This window comes from Pygocentrus nattereri, chromosome 12 (genome assembly GCF_015220715.1).
Source record: "Pygocentrus nattereri isolate fPygNat1 chromosome 12, fPygNat1.pri, whole genome shotgun sequence".
NCBI lineage: Eukaryota > Metazoa > Chordata > Actinopteri > Characiformes > Serrasalmidae > Pygocentrus > Pygocentrus nattereri.
In genome coordinates, this window is record NC_051222.1 from 32,493,488 (window position 1) to 32,511,780 (window position 18,293).

Sequence of the window (18,293 nt, forward strand, 5' to 3'; positions counted from 1 at the left end):
AGTGTCCATCAGTCCCTCTGGTGAAATAGTGGAGGGCAGTTCAGTGACTCTGACCTGCAGCAGTGATTCAGTTTCACCTGTGGAATATACCTGGATTAAAGGAACATTTTTAGTAGCAAAAGGAGAGACTTACACAATGAAGGCGATCAGCTCTGTGGACAGTGGAGAATACAAGTGCAGATCCAGTAATGAACATGGAGAGAAACTCTCTGAAGCTCTAACTCTGAAAGTTTTGTGTGGGTATATTCTGTTTACTGGTTCCATTTATTAATTCTATATTTCTACACTCTACATATTGTAGCAGTTCCCATTTCTAAATATCTAACGTCTGGATTAGAGTGATATTCTTATTTTAGATCCTCCAAAAAGTGCCTTAGTGTTCATCACTTTCTCTGGTGAAGTAGTGGAGGGCAGTTCAGTGACTCTGACCTGCAGCAGTGATGCAAACCCACCTTTGCAGAACTACACCTGGTTTAAAGAAGGTGGAAGTTCACCTGTAGGATCTGGACACAGTTACAGCTTCATCTTTGACTCCAAAAGCAGTGGATGGTACTACTGTTTGGCTCTGAATGAACATGGATCCATAAAATCAGCTGCAATGCTCGTCAGTTCAAAAGGTATTTTGAACATATATAAATTTTAATGGAAGTTTACTGAGACCTTTTAAGGTGATGAATAGAATGTATGAATACCTGTTCTGTTTTTCTGTCCATGTGACTCTCAGCACAATGTTCCATGATTCTGTATGTGGTGGTTGGAGTTGGACTCTGTGGGATTGCAGCGTTTAATGTGGTTGTTGTCTTGATGTGGTAAGAAACAGCATTTGTATCAGCATGAATGTCATTCCGGTACATTTGCATCACTTCTTTCCATCTTCCTTCATGCATCAAAACTACAGAGTACTGAAAACACTGCAGTGCTGAGCAAAAAAAAGCTTAAGAGATGTTTATTTGACAAAGGGTAGTTTTGGTGGTCTGCTGGGTCTTTCAGGTGGTTGTTAGGAGTTTAATTTTATCTGTAGCTTTTAATCATAATAATCATACAAATCATTTTCCAGTGCTGGAACCTCCAAGTTTTCGCTTATTGTATTTGACACTCCTTATACAAGTGGCCTGTAACTAATCTCCTCAGAAATACTTTCTGACAAATGAATAACTTGTACATAATGGTCGTTTTAACTAGAAATGACGGGGTCTCTGACGTTTGCACCTTCTTCTTTGCAATTTCTTTCTGAATACAGGAACAAGAAGAAGAACAGGAGGATGGAGGAAGATGACCACCAGGTGAGCTGTTAAAGCTATTGGAGTGAAGCTGAACTGCACAGTTTAGTGTTTGTGCTGCTGCTGTAACTCCTCTTATTAAACTCCTGAAGGTTGTCTCTTAATTTAGATTGGGTTATTTCTTGATTTAGTGGGTTATTACAGAGTAAACACTACACTCTGCAGTGTAGAGGAGCTCCAGCAGCTGGAGTCATTACAGATCTACACCTGTAGATGGCAGTACTGATCTAACACGTGTCTGTAGAGAAGCACAGGTGTGGAGTAAGAGTGCTGTCTAAGGTGCTGATTCTGAGCTCTGCAGTTTGGGCTCTACAGCTCAGTCTGAGATTCAGTCTCAGCACCTCCACACAGAGAAACACTTCATGAACTACAGACCAAAAGAACAGAAGCAACAAGTGATTTTTAATGTTCTAAAATGATTTTATAATTGATGAAAGTTTCCAGCAACTAAAACATCACGACAGGTTTGCTGACATTTATTTTAACCACAGAAGTTCAAGAATCTTCCAGTGGTTTATTTAACAAATGTGCTAAAATAAAAAGGCCTTAAAATAGTCAGGCAGTCATTACATGAGGATATAAATATCATAGCCCATTATCTCTTGAAAAAAGTAGTCATTTAGAGGGTTACACACTCACACTGGGTTAATCTGTAATCCAAATACTTTATGTTTATCAGTATTTGAGAACTCAAAGTGCTCATGTTCTCTAACTCTTCTCTCTCCAGAACGTTGACCCTAATGCTAAGGATGACACATACATAGCTCTTGACCCCGTGTCCAGGTCCTCTGATGATGTGTACAACACACTTGCAGTAAGTGTCTTTTAAAAGATTTAGTCCATTCAGACAAAAGTGATGTCAAAAGTGGTGGCAGAATGAATTACGAAACTTATCCCACAGGCTGGGCTTCACTGTAACACTGAGGGGTTAGTGACAAAATGAAAGTCTGAAAAATTGTTGCAAACACAATTAGCTCAACACAACTGAATGTTGTTTGAAGCACATGCGCTTTCCAGCCTAAATAGATAAAAAATCCAGAATTTATATTGTTCAGACTGGAGCAAACGAGTTTGTTTATAACATTAGTGAGTCCCTTTGAAGTTACAGGCCAAAGCATTAAGTGCTGGTGAAGGGTTGTCAGATAAGAGCCAGTCAGTAGTGTCACCTACTGCTCGCAATACAGCAGTTTGCCCAAGAAGCTATGTTCCCCAAGTCTTTACTCTGCACTGTAACTTGGTGTCAGAAGCGATCTCTTGTACTGTAGCATTGCTGTTTTCCTTTGGCTGGACAGTGTGAGATAAGCTCATCTGTGGATTCCTGGGCACTGCTAAGTAACCATGTCAGTCTGCAACGCAAAGATGCAAAAGCTATCCTGGACGCCCTTGAGAAGAATTTTACTCTGGCAAGGAATGTCATTTACTAAAGATATATCTTTGGCTGCTGCAAACAGGACTAAGTAACTCAATTGCATGAAAAAGTGACTACATGTGAATATGGTGAGCTGAAAGATGATCTGATTAGAGGCAAAATAGTGCTTGGCATTGCAGATGAAATCACACGAAGACGGCTGCTTAGAGAGCGACAGCTGACACTGAACATCGCTATTGAGGCATGCAGAATGACAGTATTGACCGATAAGAGATTAAAATCCATAATTCTTGATGGCTCACCTTTAGATTGTGTAAATTAAATGTGTCAGCAAATGATCAAGCCATCGTCAGCCCCAGATATCACAAGTATCCAGTGCCATTACTGCGGCATCAGCCACGCAGCTGGGAAGGAGCACTACCCAGCATTTGGCAAGCAACGTAAGGCATGTGGCACTAACAACCATTTTGCTAGGGTCAGCCTGAAAAGCAAAAGAAAGCAGACAGGAGGCAAATTACATGCATGTAATGACACTAAGCTGGATTCAAACAACACTTTGAGTAAAGAATTGCTACCACTAGTGCTACCATTACAATTATAATATGTGTGTGACCGAAAATTTGAAATAAAGATAAAGAGGCTGGACAGTAAAGAAGGAGTAAAGGACTTGTATCGTTTGGCTAAACAGAGAGATAGAGCTGGAAAGGATGTACAGCAGGTTAGGCTGACAAAGGATAGAGAGGGAAATGTACTAGTGAGTGAACAGAGAGTGATGAGTAGATGGAATGAGTACTTGGAAGAACTAATGAATGAGGAAAACGAGAGAGAGAGGAGGACAACGGGGGAGAGATAGTGGATCAGGAAGTGCAGAGAATTAGTAAGGTGAAAGTGAGGGCAGCTTTAAAAAGGATGAAGAATGGAAAGGCAGTTGGTCAAGATGACATACCTGTGGAGGTATGGAGATGTTTAGGAGAGAAGGCACTGGACTTTTTAACCAGGTTGTTTAACAAAATCCTGGAGAGTGAGAGGATGCCTGATGAGTGGAGAAACAGTGTATTGGTCCCCATTTTTAAGAACAAGGGTGATGTGCAGAGCTGCACTAACTACAGAGGTATAAAGTTGATGAGCCATACCATGAAGGTATGGGAAAGAGTTGTTGAAGCAAGGATAAGGCGAGAGGTTCAGATCAGTGAGCAGCAGTTTGGTTTCATGCCCAGAAAGAGTACCACAAATGCAATTTTTGCATTGAGAGTGTTGGTAGAGAAGTACAGAGAAGGTCAGAAGGAGCTGTACTGTGTCTTTGTGGATCTAGAGAAGGCATATGATAGGGTGCCAAGAGAAGAACTGTGGTACTGTATGAGGAAGTCAGGTGTAGCTTAAAAGTATGTTAGGGTGGTGCAGGACATGTATGAGGATAGTGAGACAGTGGTGAGGTGTGCAGTTGGAGTGACAAATGGTTTCAAGGTGAAGGTAGGGTTACATCAGGGATCAGCTTTGAGCCCCTTCTTGTTTGCAATGGTGATGGACAGGTTGACAGATGAGGTCAGGCAGGAGGCTCCATGGACCATGATGTTTGCAGATGACATTGTAATCTGTGGTGAGAGTAGAGAGCAGGTGGAAGAGAATCTGGAGAGGTGGAGGTTTGCACTGGAGAGGAGAGGAATGAAGGTCAGTAGAGATAAGACGGAATACATGTGTGTGAATGAGAGGGAGGCAGGTGGATGCAAGGAGTAGAGGTCGTAAAGGTGGATGACTTCAAATATCTTGGGTCAACCATCCAGAGCAATGGACAGTGTAGAAAAAAGGTGAAGAAGAGGGTGCACGCAGGATGGAATGGGTGGAGAAGGGTTTCAGGGCTGATGTTTGACAGAAGGATAGCAGCAAGAGTGAAAGGGAAGGTTTACACGACAGCAGTGCGTCCTGCTATAATGTATGGTTGGGAGACTGTGGCTCTGTCTAAAAGACAGGAGGCTGAGCTGGAGTTGGCAGAGATGAAGATGCTGAAATTTTCGTTGGGAGTGACAAGGATGGACAAGATTAGAAATGAGCAGATCAGAGGGACAGTGAAGGTGGAGTAGTTTGGAGATAAAGCCAGAGAGGCCAGGTTGAGATGGTTTGGACATGTGTTGAGGAGGAATAGTGGATATATTGGGCAAAGAATGTTGGAGATGGAGCTGCCAGGTAGAAGGAGAAGAGGTAGACCTCAGAGAAGGTTTATGGATGTAGTTAGGGTGGACATGGAGATTGTTGGTGTGAACGTAGAGGAGGCAATGGATAGGGCAAGATGGAGGCAGATGATCTGCTGTGGCGACTCCTAAAGGGAGCAGCCGGAAGAAGAAGAAGGTTCTACTGAAGAGGTGTTTAAACATCTGGAGATGATCTATTCTGTGTCAACACTGATTCTGTTGTTGTCATCTCCATGGGGCATGTTCCCCAGTGCAGTGGCCTTCCAAACATAATTTCAAAGCGGGTAAGACCATGGTTAGTTCTGATAATAATAATGTGTGTTACCAGGGCCTTTGCCATGGCACTGGCATCTTGTTTGGACATCGGAATACATTCAATCCATTTTGAAAGCATGTCTACTATTGTCAGGATGTACCTCTTCCCTTTGCAGGGGGAGAGTTCAATGAAATCCATTTGCAAATGTTCAAATGGTTCTGTTGGGGGTTGGTGTGCTCCCTGTGGTACTTTGATGCCTGAGGTGCTGTTGTGTTGTGCACAAATAAGACACTTTTTGCAAAAATTTGTGGTATAATTAGAGAAACCTTTTGTGTAACATCCATCCATCCATCCATCCATCTATTATCTTCCGCTTTTCTGGGGTTTGGGGTCGCGGGGGCAGCATCCTAAGCAATGAGGCCCAAGACCTCCCTTTCCCCAGCCACTTCCATTAGCTCCCGGGAGGGATTCTGAGGCGCTCCCAGGCCAGCTGGGCAATATAGTCATGCCAGCGTGTCCTGGGTCTTCCCCGGGGTCTCCTCCTGGGTGCACTTGACTGTGACACCTCCCGAGGGAGGCATCCAGGAGGCATCCTAACCAGATGCCCGAACCAATTCAGCTGGCTCCTCTTGATGTGGAGAACAGTGGCTCTACTCCAAGTCCATCCCGGAAGACCGAACTTCTCACCATATCTCTAAGGGAGAGTCCAGACACCCTGCGGAGGAAACTCATTTCGGCCACTTGTATTCGTGATCTCATTCTTTCGGTCATTACCCAAAGCTCATGACCATAGATGAGGGTGGGAATGTAGATCGACCGGGAAAATCAAGAGCCTTGGCTTATGGCTCATCTCTTTCTTTACCACAACAGACTGGGACAGAGCCCGCATCACTGCTGAACCAGCACCAATCCACCTGTCAATGTCCTGCTCCCTTGTACCATCACTCGTGAGCAAGAACCCTAGATACTTAACTCCTCCACTTGAGGCAAGAGCTTATCCCCGACCCAGAGAGGGTCCACCCTTTTCCGCCTGAGAACCATGGCCTCGGATTTGGAGGTACTGATTCTCATCCCGGCCGTTTCACACTCGGCTGCAAACCAATCCAGCGAAAGCTGAAGTTCATGGCCTGATGTTCCCAATAGGACCACATCATCTGCAAACAGCATCAATGTGACCTTGATGACAAGTGATCACACCCTCCATCCCCTGACTGCTCCTAGAAATTCTATCCATAAAAATTATGAATAGAATCAGTGACAAAGGGCAGCCCAGACAGTGTCCAACTCTCACTGGGAATGAGTCTGACTTACGGCCGGCCATGCAAACCAAATTCCTGCTTTGGTTGTACAGGGCCTGAATGGCTCGTAGCAAAGAGCCATGTACCCTGTACTCCCGAAGCACCTCCCACAGACTACCCCAGGGAACACAGTTGAATGCCTTCTCCAAATCCACAAAGCACATGTGGACTTGTTGGGCAAACTCCCATGAACCCTCTAGAATCCTGGAGAGGGTTAAGAGTTGGTCCAGTGTTCCTCTGGTGTCCCACAGGCCAACCATGCCCGGTAGGACTCCTTCTTCAGCTTGATGGCATCTCTCACGTGGGGTCTCCACCACTGGGTTCGAGGATTAAAGCCCCGACAGACACCAACTACCTTGCAGCCCCATCTACAGTCAGCTGCTTCAACAATGGAGGAGCGGAACGTGGCCCGTTCTGAGTCAATATCCCTCACCTCCCCCAATATCTGGTCTAAGTTCTGACGGAGGTGTGAGTTGAAGATCAATCTAACAGGTTCTTCTGCCAGATGTTCCCAGCAAACCCTCACTATACGTTTGGGTTTGCCTGGTCTGACCAGCATCTTCCCCCATCACCTGATCCAACTCACCACCAGGTGGTGATCAGTTGACAGCTCAGCTCCTCTCTTTACCCGAGTGTCCAAAACACATGGCCGCAAGTCAACAAAGTCAATCATTGAACTGCGGCCTGGGGTGTCCTGGTGCCATGTGCACTTATGGACATCCTTGTGTTCAAACATGGTGTTCGTGATGGACAAACTGTGGTTTGCACCGACGTCCAAAAACTGAACACCGCTCAGGTTCAAATCAGAGAGGCCATTCCTCCCAATCACACCCATCCAGGTCTCACTGTCATTGCCCACGTGAGCGTTGAAGTCCCCCAGTAGGACAATAGCGTCTCCAGGAGGAGCACTTTCAAGCACACTTCCCAAGGACTCTAAGAAGGCTGGGTACTCTGAACAGCTGTTCGGTGCATAAGCACAGACAACAGTCAGGACCCGTTCCCCAACCCGAAGGCGTAGGGAAGCTACCATATCATCCATCGGAGAAAACCCCAACATACAGGCGCCGAGTCGAGGGGCTATGAGAAAGCCCACACCTGCCCACCACCTCTCACCATGGGCAACTACAGAAAAGAATTAAGTCCAGCCCCTCTCAAGGGGCTGTGTGTTGAGGTGAGCCTGACTATATCTAGCTGGTATCTCTCAACCTCACGCACCAACTCACGCTCCTTCCCCGCTAGTGAGGTAATATTCCAAGTTCCAAAAGCCAGTTTCAGCAACCAAGGATCAGAACGCCAAGGCCCATGCCTTCAGACACTGCCCGATCCACAAAGCACCGAACCCCTACTACTGCCCCTCCCATCGGTGGTGGGTTGATGGGAGGCTTTTGTGTAACAATGCTTTTCCTTTTATTGATCATTCCTCCCTTTGATGCATGGTCCTTGCCATGCATCAATTGAGCGAAATAATGGAAATATGCCTTCGGCACACATGGTTTTTGGTTGGGGCCTCGCCAGACCCCATCAACCTTCAAGTAGCCGATATGGCCCACAGGGCCTTTTCTTGTGCTGTGTTACTTAAGAGAAAATGTGGGGCTGTGGCTTAGTATAGGTCAAAAGTGCAGCTGTTTTTGCTGCAGCATCTGCTGCATTGCCACGTGCAACATCCGTAGTTTCTCTAGAGTGGCCCTGAAATTTACTTATTGCTGCCACTTTGGGTGGCAATACCGCTTCCAACAGCGCTTTCACCAAAAGAGCATGCATAATTGGCTGTCCAGTTTACATGCTTTGGTAAGTGCTACAAGTTCAGCAGCTTGTGCTGAATATGAAGGAGGAAGGGGTTCCGTCTTCAAGGTGGTGCGTTGCGTAACTACTGCATAGCCCACTCTGTTCATTCCTGAGCTGTCCCTGGAGGCCAAGCCATCCACAAATAATTCTAGATCTACATTTGACAAAGGGGTTTTGGAGAGGTCTGACCTCAGGATACAAACTTCAGAGCTTCCCCATCATCCAGCAGGGGTAAAGGGAAGCAGGGTTTAGAGTGGTGCACCATTTTACTGTTACATTGGGTAATTCTAGCAACAGCGCGTGATAGTGTAGCCACCTGGCAGCAGACAGGCGGGAGGCTTTTTGTTCTAACCGTATGATGGAAACCATGTGGGACAAGCAGAGTTGGATCAGAATACCCGATTATGTCTCTCGAGGCCAACACAGCCTTCTCTGCAGCTGCCACTGCTCTCAAACAGTGGGGCAGGCCCTATGCTACGTATCTAATTTGCTATGTATCTAATTTGGATGAAAAATATGCGATTGCATCCTACCCTCCATGCTCTTGAAGCAACACATGGAGTTCATCCATGGTCTGCATGAATGAGCAACTGAGGTCCGGCAGCCCCAGTGTGGGTGCAGACGTCATTGCTTGTTTCTACTTAACGAAGGCCTGTTCAGCTTCTGTTGTCCACTCAACTTGGTCATGGGCTGCCAGACCCTCTCCATGTATTATTGCAGACAGTGGAGCCTCCAATTCTGCATAATTAGGGATCCACTGTCAGCAATAAGACATCATACGCAGAAAACTCATAGTTTGTTTCTTTTTTTCATGTTGTTTGGGAATCTTTAACACTGATTCGACTCTAGTTTGGGCCAAAGATTTACTTTCAATGGATATTATGTGGCCCAAATAATGCACTTTATGTTGCACATACTGCATTTTCGCCAAAAAAACATGTTGGGCCAGGTAAACCAACAATGCCACAGTACCTTCCCTGCAACTCTGCTCGTCTGGCGAGCAAACAATCAAAGCATCCACTTACTGCAAAAGCGTGCATCCACACGGAAATTGGAGCTCTTGCAAGTTTGTCTTTAATGCACTATTTTAAATAGTTGGTGATTCTGCATACCCTTGTGGTAGGAGTGTCCACATCCATAACTTCCCTTTGAAGGAGAATGTAAACCAGAACTGGGAGTCTGGACGGACTGGCATGCTAAAAAAGGCATTTGCTAAGTCGATCACAGAAAAATGAATGGTGTTGCTGGGCACCTGGGACAAGATGGTATGGGGGTTGGGCACCTCAGGTGCCCTAGGGTGTATGGTGGCATTTACTGCTTGTAAATCTTGCACAAATCTCCATTCATCAGGCTCCTGTGACCCACATATCTTTTTTACTGGAAAGATTGGAGTTCTGCCTGGTGAGTTGGGGCAAGAACAATAACTCTTCCCGCAATTGCTTCAGGTTTGAGTGGGTATTGTGCCTTTTTAGGCCTATAGTCAGATTTGGGTTGGACTACTATGGGCGCGGCTGTGGCCATCAGCCCCACATCGTATGTTCCTTTGGCTCACAGCTTCTGTGAAACCGCCATTAATTCAGGGAGTAGATTCTCAATGGTGATTTGGGACGCTCTGACCCCACTACATCATATAGCTGTACTGAAGCGAATGCTGGGATTCCTGAGACATATGGCATTTTATATACCCCGGTGCTCTGACTCACTTGTATATTGCCCTGATTTTGCCAATCCTGAAGTTTCTGACATTTCAACATCCATGAGTGGTTATTTTCTGCTGCTCAGCCTGTCTGCCCCACGCTTCCTCATATTCTGCATCGGGCCCTATGTGTGTGTGTGTGTGTGTGTGTGTGTGTGTGTGTGTGTGTGTGTGTGTGTGTGTGTGTCGTACAGTGTAACTTTCCATGACTCATCACATCTACATCATCTGTGAGGGGAAACACCGCACATGCCTGTGCGAGCATATCAACAACCACAGGGGTAGGAGCTAACCTCCATTCATACACGTATAGAGGCTCTCCTACACCTGCTCGCACAAAATTGTACTCAAACCTTTCTGCTGTTTTTATCTCTATATTACCTTTATTTGCTTCCAATAATTGCTAGTGCAATTATTCTCAATTTACACATGACATTGCACCCAAAGTTCCATTACTTCCAAGTAACACTAAACTGAAGATATACTCTGGCCAGCTCATGCCCTCGCTTAGAGCCTTCACAACAACATGCATGGTGCATGGTGAATCACACAAATTAGAGTTTGAAATAGTGGAGACAGACTAATTGCCACTCCTCTCGGATTCTACATGTGAATGCTTAGGTCTCATTCAGTTCACAGTCCCAGATAATTTGAATGCTTCATCATTTACTGCCACAGACCACAACAATAGCTCATCACCCTTGAGTAAGGAGATGCTCCTGAACATGTTCCATGATGTATTCTGTGGTCCAATTGAGTCAGTCCCTGGCAATGTGCACTTTAACTTGGATGAATCTGTAAGCTCAATTTGTGCCCCTAGAAATTCCAGTGGCCATGAAAACTGCTGTCAAAGCACAGTAACAAGCAGACAGCCATATAGCTCCAGTGATAGAGCCTACTCTGGATCAGCAGTATGGTCATTCTTAAGAAATCAGACAAGTTCTGACTTCGCATTGACCCTAAGCTCACATTACGTTGCGCCCATGCTTGAAGATGTGCTATATAAACTTCCCAAAGCCAAAGTCTTTGCATTAGTAGATGCCAGAGATGCATTTCTTCAGTGCAGACTGGATGAAGAAAGCAGCCTACTTACCACCTTCTTGACACCTTGGGGGCAATGTTCTGGCTCAAACACCTTTTCAGTGTCTCTGGTGCCCAAGAGGTGTACCAGAGAAAGCAGTACAAGGTTTTGGCTGGCCTCAAAGGTGTAGAGGTTATTGCTGATGACATCCTAGTTGTTGGGTGTGGTGATTCAGAGATGGAAGTGGGACATGACCATGATGCCAGGCTGCTTGCCCTCATGAGCCACTGCAGAGTGGTCAAACTCAGGCTCAGTGCAAAAAAAGCTTCAGTTCAAAGTATCAGCAGTCTAGTCCCATGCTCACATCTTGTCAGCAGATGTCTTGAAGCTGGATCCGAAGAAAATCAAGGCAGTGATGGACACGCCCACACCATCAGATGCTAAGGCAGTGCAGCAATTTGTGGGATTTGTCACATATTTCACCAGATTCTTGCCTGGACTGTCTGAGCTGTGCAAGCCATTGAGAAGATTGACAGACAAAGTCACGGCCTGGCACTGTCTTCCAAAACATGACAGAGCAATACAAGATATAAAGCGCCTTGTCATATCGGCCCTGGTCTTACAGTATTATGATATATCCAAGCCAGTGAATATACAGTGTTGCCAGACACTCCTGCCTTATGCAGGATAGTCAGCCAGTTGTGTATGCATCCAGTGCTCTTTCTTTATCAGGAAGAAGCATCCAGAACATGCTCTTGGCTTTACAAAATAACAACCTGGAGGTGGTATATGAGCCTGGCCCAGAAATGTACCTAAGTGACATGCTGAGCAGGGCCGCAGCATCTGATAACTAGCTTCAGAGCGCCAGAGGCACACTGTCTGTGCCATGGAGCAAGAGCAGCATGAGTTGTCGCAAATCCTCCAATCTGACTACTTAAATGTGGTAGTCATCAATGTTGTGTTCAGCACTTGCTTAGCATTAGAGCACACACAGAACAAGACATACAGATGCAGCAACTAAAAACGTTCTGAATGGCTGGCATGAGTGCAAAGATGAGACAAGACTAGACATTAGAAAAGTTTGGTCATGCAAAGATGAACTGTTTAAGGGCCAGGCAGTCATCCTTCCAAAGACTCTCCATCGCAAGATGCTGACTCAGATCCATTCCACACACACAGGCGCTAATGCATGCTACATCCAAGCTCGACAGACACTTTACAGGCATGCACAGTGCGATAAAAGACTACATCAGCAATTGCAGCACTTGGAATGAGTATGCCATCAGACAGCAGAAAGAGAACTCCCCACAAGGCCATGGCAGAATGTAAGCATGGACTTATTCTGTACAGTGGGTCTTTCCTTCTCCTTGGCTATCATTAGTCTTGACTTCTGAGAGATTGACATGCTTCTGGATCTCTCAGCTGAAACAACAATCAAAAGCTGTAAAGCACAATTCGCTTATTATGGTGTTCCAGATCGGGTGATCGCAGATAATGTATCTCGTTTGCATGTTGGGAGTCCACAGAAGACAAGCTGCCATGTTCATATATGATGAAGCTGCGTGTGACCTTCCCGAGGTTGCTGTCAGAGATGAAGTGAGGATGAAATTCCTGCCTGGAGTGCACAGGGGTGTGGAAACACGGAACTTGTGTACAAAAGGTGGCATCCCGCTCATATCTGGTCAAAGTGGATGGCTCCTTCTTTCGTCGGAATAAAGTAGACCTGCGGATACCTGAGGCATCAACATCTTCCCCACGCTCTTAAAATCTGCTAACTGCTGACTGCCCAGCTGAGAGCATGGGCCTAGAAGTGTGCACCCTTTCTTGCTACCGCTACCAAGCTACCTTCACCACCTACACCTACACAGACTGTCAGAAGCACACTTGAGCCTACCCTGGCTTGTTCACCCTTAGGGACCCTATGTCATCACTAGAAGTGGAAGGGTGTCTTGCCCCCCAGAAGACTGGTGAAGTGAAAATTCCTTCTTATTAAGAGAAGTATGAAATAAAGGAAAGCAAAACAGAAAAGACAGAACACTCTTGAATACCAGTTCATCATCAAAGGTTTACAACTCTTAAGAAAATGTTATGGTTGAAGAGAATAATTGTATATAAAACATAAACTTGTTCAAAGCCAACCTGTGTAAATATTGTGACTTAGGATGGGGAGAAGTTAGATAAGAGCCAGACAGTAGTGCCATCTACTGCTTGGGAATTTTATTCTGACACAAGCACCCTCTGCCTGTTGTTGTGTGTGTATGTGACTAGCCTGCAATTCATTCAATACAGCAGTTTACCCAAGAAGCTATGTTCCCCAAGTCTTTACTCTATGCACCAAAACAAGGGTCTTGCAGAGAAAACTGAGTATCTGGTGTTTTTGGAATCTACCACTGTAACAGTGTTGCTTTGTTTGAGTCTGTGCTGTAGTTTATTTCAAAACATTGCACATTTTCTGTGCATTAACAGGGCAGGATTCATCAAGTAATCTCTGTAAAGCTTGCTTTCATTGATTGCTCTCTGTGGACTTTGGTGACCCAGGACTTTAAATGTTTGGTGAAATGCTTATTTCTTTACAAATGAAAATGACAGACTAATTCCTTGAATAATAATCTCTCTAAATGCAGGTGATCAGCAATGTCAGTACATAATACACCATTAGTACTGGATATCGCAGTGGTGTTGAGATTACTATCAATTCATGTTTAGTACTTGATGTTATTGTATTGGGTTTATCAGGCGAAAAAGGAATTGAATGTTTCCTGCTGAATAAAGTCAACATTTTAATGTCCCATCATATACTAAACTTTATTTTCTGTTATTTTCATTCAGAAGACAAAATTTCCAGACTGAAAGTCTACTTAAGTGATGGTTCTTCAATGGTTCTTCAATAAAGAAAATGGTTCTTTTTAGAACCATGAAACCTCAAACAACCAGTTGCATGATGAAATTGTTCTTTGCATCATTAAATAGTTCTTCAGACTGATGGAGAGTGTGCTGTAAATGGTTCTATCTAGCACCAAAAAGGTTCTTCTATTGCAACCTGACATTGTGGAGGCTGTACTTTAGCCAGGCTCTTTTAGTCTGTAGTGTAAACGTTCTTGATGTCTATCAGTGAGAACTCAAACTTCTCCTGTTGTCTAACTCTCCTCTCTCCAGAACGCTGACCCGAATGCTAAGGACGACACGTACACAGCTCTTGTCCAGGTCCTCTGATGATGTATACAACACACTGCAGTAAGTGGGTCTCCAGGCCACAGTCTGATGATTCACATGCTGCTTGGTTTTAGTTTACTGTTTTTTTTTTTTGTTTGTTTCAGACTGTGAACAACAAAGCTTACTATCACCATGGCAACCACTCACACTTTACACATCTGCTCAATGAAGAAGAGAGAGAGTGAGAGAATGAGAGAGAGAGCAAGAGAGAGAGAGAGAGAGAGAGTATTATAGTACAGCTCTGTGAACAGTTTGAGAGTCAGAGCTCCAGGAAAACTTATAGCAAGTTCTGTGCTTCTTAATTCTTCCCACTTGATTCTAAAAGGCTTTTTTGGAGATCGCTCATTGATGAATAGCACTTATTTTATTATCATGTTAAGGTGATTTTAATGTTTTATTGTTAAATATTAATTAATTAAACTCAGATAAACATTCAAGATAAGAACCTTTAGGAAAGTACAATTAAAGGAAAAACCTTCCTGTATTGAACTTTTTGGTGTTATGTTCTTCGTGCAAAAACATCTCATTCACACAAATAGTTCTCCAAAGCAGCGGTTCTCAATCTGGTCCTCAGAGCTACTCAGATGGTGCACACGTTTGCTCTGACTCTATGTGTTGAGTTGGAATGTGGATCATCTGGGGGAACCTGAGGACCAGTTTGAGAACCACTGCTCTAAATAACCACTGAAAGGTTCGTTCAGGAACCAAAACTGGGTTTTCTGTGGCTTTTCTACACAAAACCCTTTTTTAGATAAATGGAGCCAGAATTGATTTCATTTGTTTTAGTTGTAGGTACAGTTATTGTCCAGCAGGGTTGGTTTTGTTTTGTGTATTTTGAGTTATTTTCTTTGCTTTGGAACTGTCCTTATTTTTGAAGATTTTTTAATAATTTCCTACAATTCCTGTAATATTAAGATTATAACAGTGTGTGTTTGTATTTTCTAGTATGTGTCATGCCTTTATTTTCTTTCATTGTAATTGATATTTACATTAAAGCCTCTAAATGAGGTCTTAGATGTCTGTCTTATCATTTCCCTCCAAACTTCTTTTTCATTCTTTACATTTTTCACATGCACACCTTAACCAGGGCTGTAAAAGTTACATAATGAAACATTTTATAATTTTTAATGAAACAGCAGCAGAAATAAATGATTAATAAATTGGTAATAAATGAGTGAAATATGAGGGAGCAGTAGAGAAAGATGGATGAAGTGTCAGGTGAGCTGCTACAGAGCTCCAGATATCAGTCAGTCAGTGATGGGCCTTACAGTACAGTGTGCATGCAATTACATTCCTCTAGATGGCAGCACAAACCAATAAATCACAAACCAACTGTCGTCGAATCACTAAGAGTTTGTTAATTTTTGGTAAAGAGTAAAATATATTTAATGTCATTAAAGGCTGGTTTCTCAAAGTGGATTAAGCATAGTCTCAGACTAAATTGCAGTATTAATGGTGAATATGTATTAGTAATGAATTTAGTTTAAGTTGTGGTTAAGTTGTAGTCTAAATTGCCTCAAGTGGAGGAGTTTAAGTATCTCGGGGTCTTGTTCATGAGTGATGGTACAAGGGAGCGGGAGATTGACAGGCGGATTGGTGCTGGGTCAGCAGTGATGCGGGCTCTTTACTGGTCTGTTGTGGTAAAGAAAGAGCTGAGCCATAAGGCAAGGCTCTTGATTTACTGGTCGATCTACGTTCCCACCCTCACCTATGGTCATGAGCTGTAAGTAATGACTGAAAGAACGAGATCGCGAATACAAGCGGCCGAAATGAGTTTCCTCCGCAGGTTGTCTTGACTCTCCCTTAGAGATAGGATGAGAAGTTTGGTCATCCGGGAGGGACTCGGAGTAGAGCCGCTGCTTCTCCATGTCGAGAGCAGTCAGTTGAGGTGGTCCGGGCATCTGGTTAGGATGCCTCCTGTGAATTGGCTTCATATTTCCATCTGCTGAAGCTAAAGCTAAGCTTCCTTGGTCTCTACAGCTAATGAGTGTTTGTGCAGAGCTGCTCTGATCTTCACAAGGCCTGTCAAGGTTCACAAGGCCCAGATCAGGTTAAAAAAATCCAACAAACAATCCAACATTTCCTTATAAATCATGCTTCCATTATTGACAAGCAAAACATTAACCCCAGTGAAGACAACATGGACTACAATCAGAGAGCTGAAATGTACACAAAGACTGAAAAAAGCAGCAAACATCAAAACCAAGCAGTCCAGCTGAAGCAGACTGCCAAGACAGGCATGGAAGTCTTTTTTTCATTTATATCTAACCTCTGATGACTCAGATCACTGCCAAAAAAGACAGATCAACTTTTTAACTTGGGTAGTTGACATTTTATATTTGGCTTTCAAAATGAGCTTCTACTCTGTTGAAGTTTCCGGTCTCATTTTTACAGACCCTGAGGCACAACTTTTGAATGCCTGGAGCTCCATATTTAAGGTGCATTCACAGGAATGCTAGCTCACAGCTAAAAACCTGAAAGCTTGAGCAGGATAATGCAGGACAGTGCACCAGCTACTGAGCAGAGATTAGAGTAAAAAAAGGAAGTGAATATGAGCATCAGGACTATGATTGGCCATAACTCAGAATTACACAGTGTCCTAACTGCAAGCTGGTGTTCAAATGTAGTATCACATTACGAGGCCTGCAGGATGACTACGCAGGAAATGTGAACTGGACATCAGGTGAAAGTAAGAAGGAAACCACAGGCCTCTCAAAGGGCACTGACAGAGCTGTGCAGCTGTGGATTGAGGCATGTTTTTAATAGAGATTATAATGGTTTATACTTTAATTCTCAAATTTAACATCAGTATTCTTACCAACATAGTGAAGATAGGATCATACCACCACAGCAGTGGGCACCTCTAATTTCCAGCACTCTGGTTGTTTCTCTCCAAATCATTCACTGGAGGGATCATAGAGATCCCCCTCTTCTCCAGTTTATGGAAGACTTTCTTTTCGTTCCATTATAAGGTGGAAATGTAGGGAAATGCTGTAATAAAATTACCACCATGAGTCAAAATAGCGTAATACTTTAGATTTTGCCATAATTGCTTTCAGGGCCCCATAGTGGCTCAGCCTCCTGGGCACACGCCCATAAAACCTATTGCACGATCCATGCCTGACTGTCAGAGCAGCTCTGCTGTGCTAGGATCTGATTCTGAGATATAAAACAGGGAGGAATCTGATCCTGGAGCAGCTCTGAGAGGAGATGAGCAGCACTTTGTCCATTTGCTGTAAGAAGAGAAAATAGAATGAATGAGCTGACCAATCAGTGAAAAGTGACCAATTAAAAGTCACAAGGGAAAGAGTTTATCATCAACATTAATGCTGGACTTCATCTTCATCTTCCTCAGTCACTGATTATGAACAGAATGGAGGAAGACACAGCTTTTAGTCATTGTCAGTGGAGAAAATGACATCAGCAGTTAAACTCAAACATCAGCAGTTAAACTCAAACCCACAATGTTGCGGGTGCTATTTTAGCTTGAGCACAGAGAGGAGGCTGTGGTCTGAGTGGTCAGAGATAAATTAAGTTGTAGTGTGAGAAAACGGAGCTGCTGGGCAGTTGAAGTCGCCAACACTGTCTACCGAAAACTTAAAGGAGAAAACGTTCATCATCTCAGTACTGACTCATCATAATTCTGCAATATGGATCAGTTCTTCCAGTAGTTTATATTGTTTAAAAAAAAAGAACGAATGATGACTTCGGTAAAAACAGGAAGAATATCTGTCAGGATGTGAGAAGGCGGGAATGATTTAACTACCGGGTTTTTAAACTGATGAAGCTCTTCTGTTGTTCTCATTTGTTCTTTGAGTTCAGGAGATGAACATTGTTTAATGAAGGTTTAGTGTTGTAGGGTTGTGAAGTATTGTATCCTTGTGACTTACTGAGCATTTCTTCATGTTTGCCTTCTTGTGTATTTTGACCACTGCCTTGCCCTCACGTTTTCTAAATGAGAGGAAATGAAGCTGCTGGTCAGTTGAAGTCACTCACACTGTTTACATACAACAAGAAAGACAGGGAAAAGTGAAAAGTGACTGATTACATGGAAAAATGTTCATCATCTCACAGCTCACTCATTAATGTTCCTCAGTTATACAGCAGTTTTTCTAGGTTCTACTATTTATTCAGGTTTAATGAGAATAAGTGTGTCTTGTGTACTAAAATAAAGAAGGACTGAAAACAG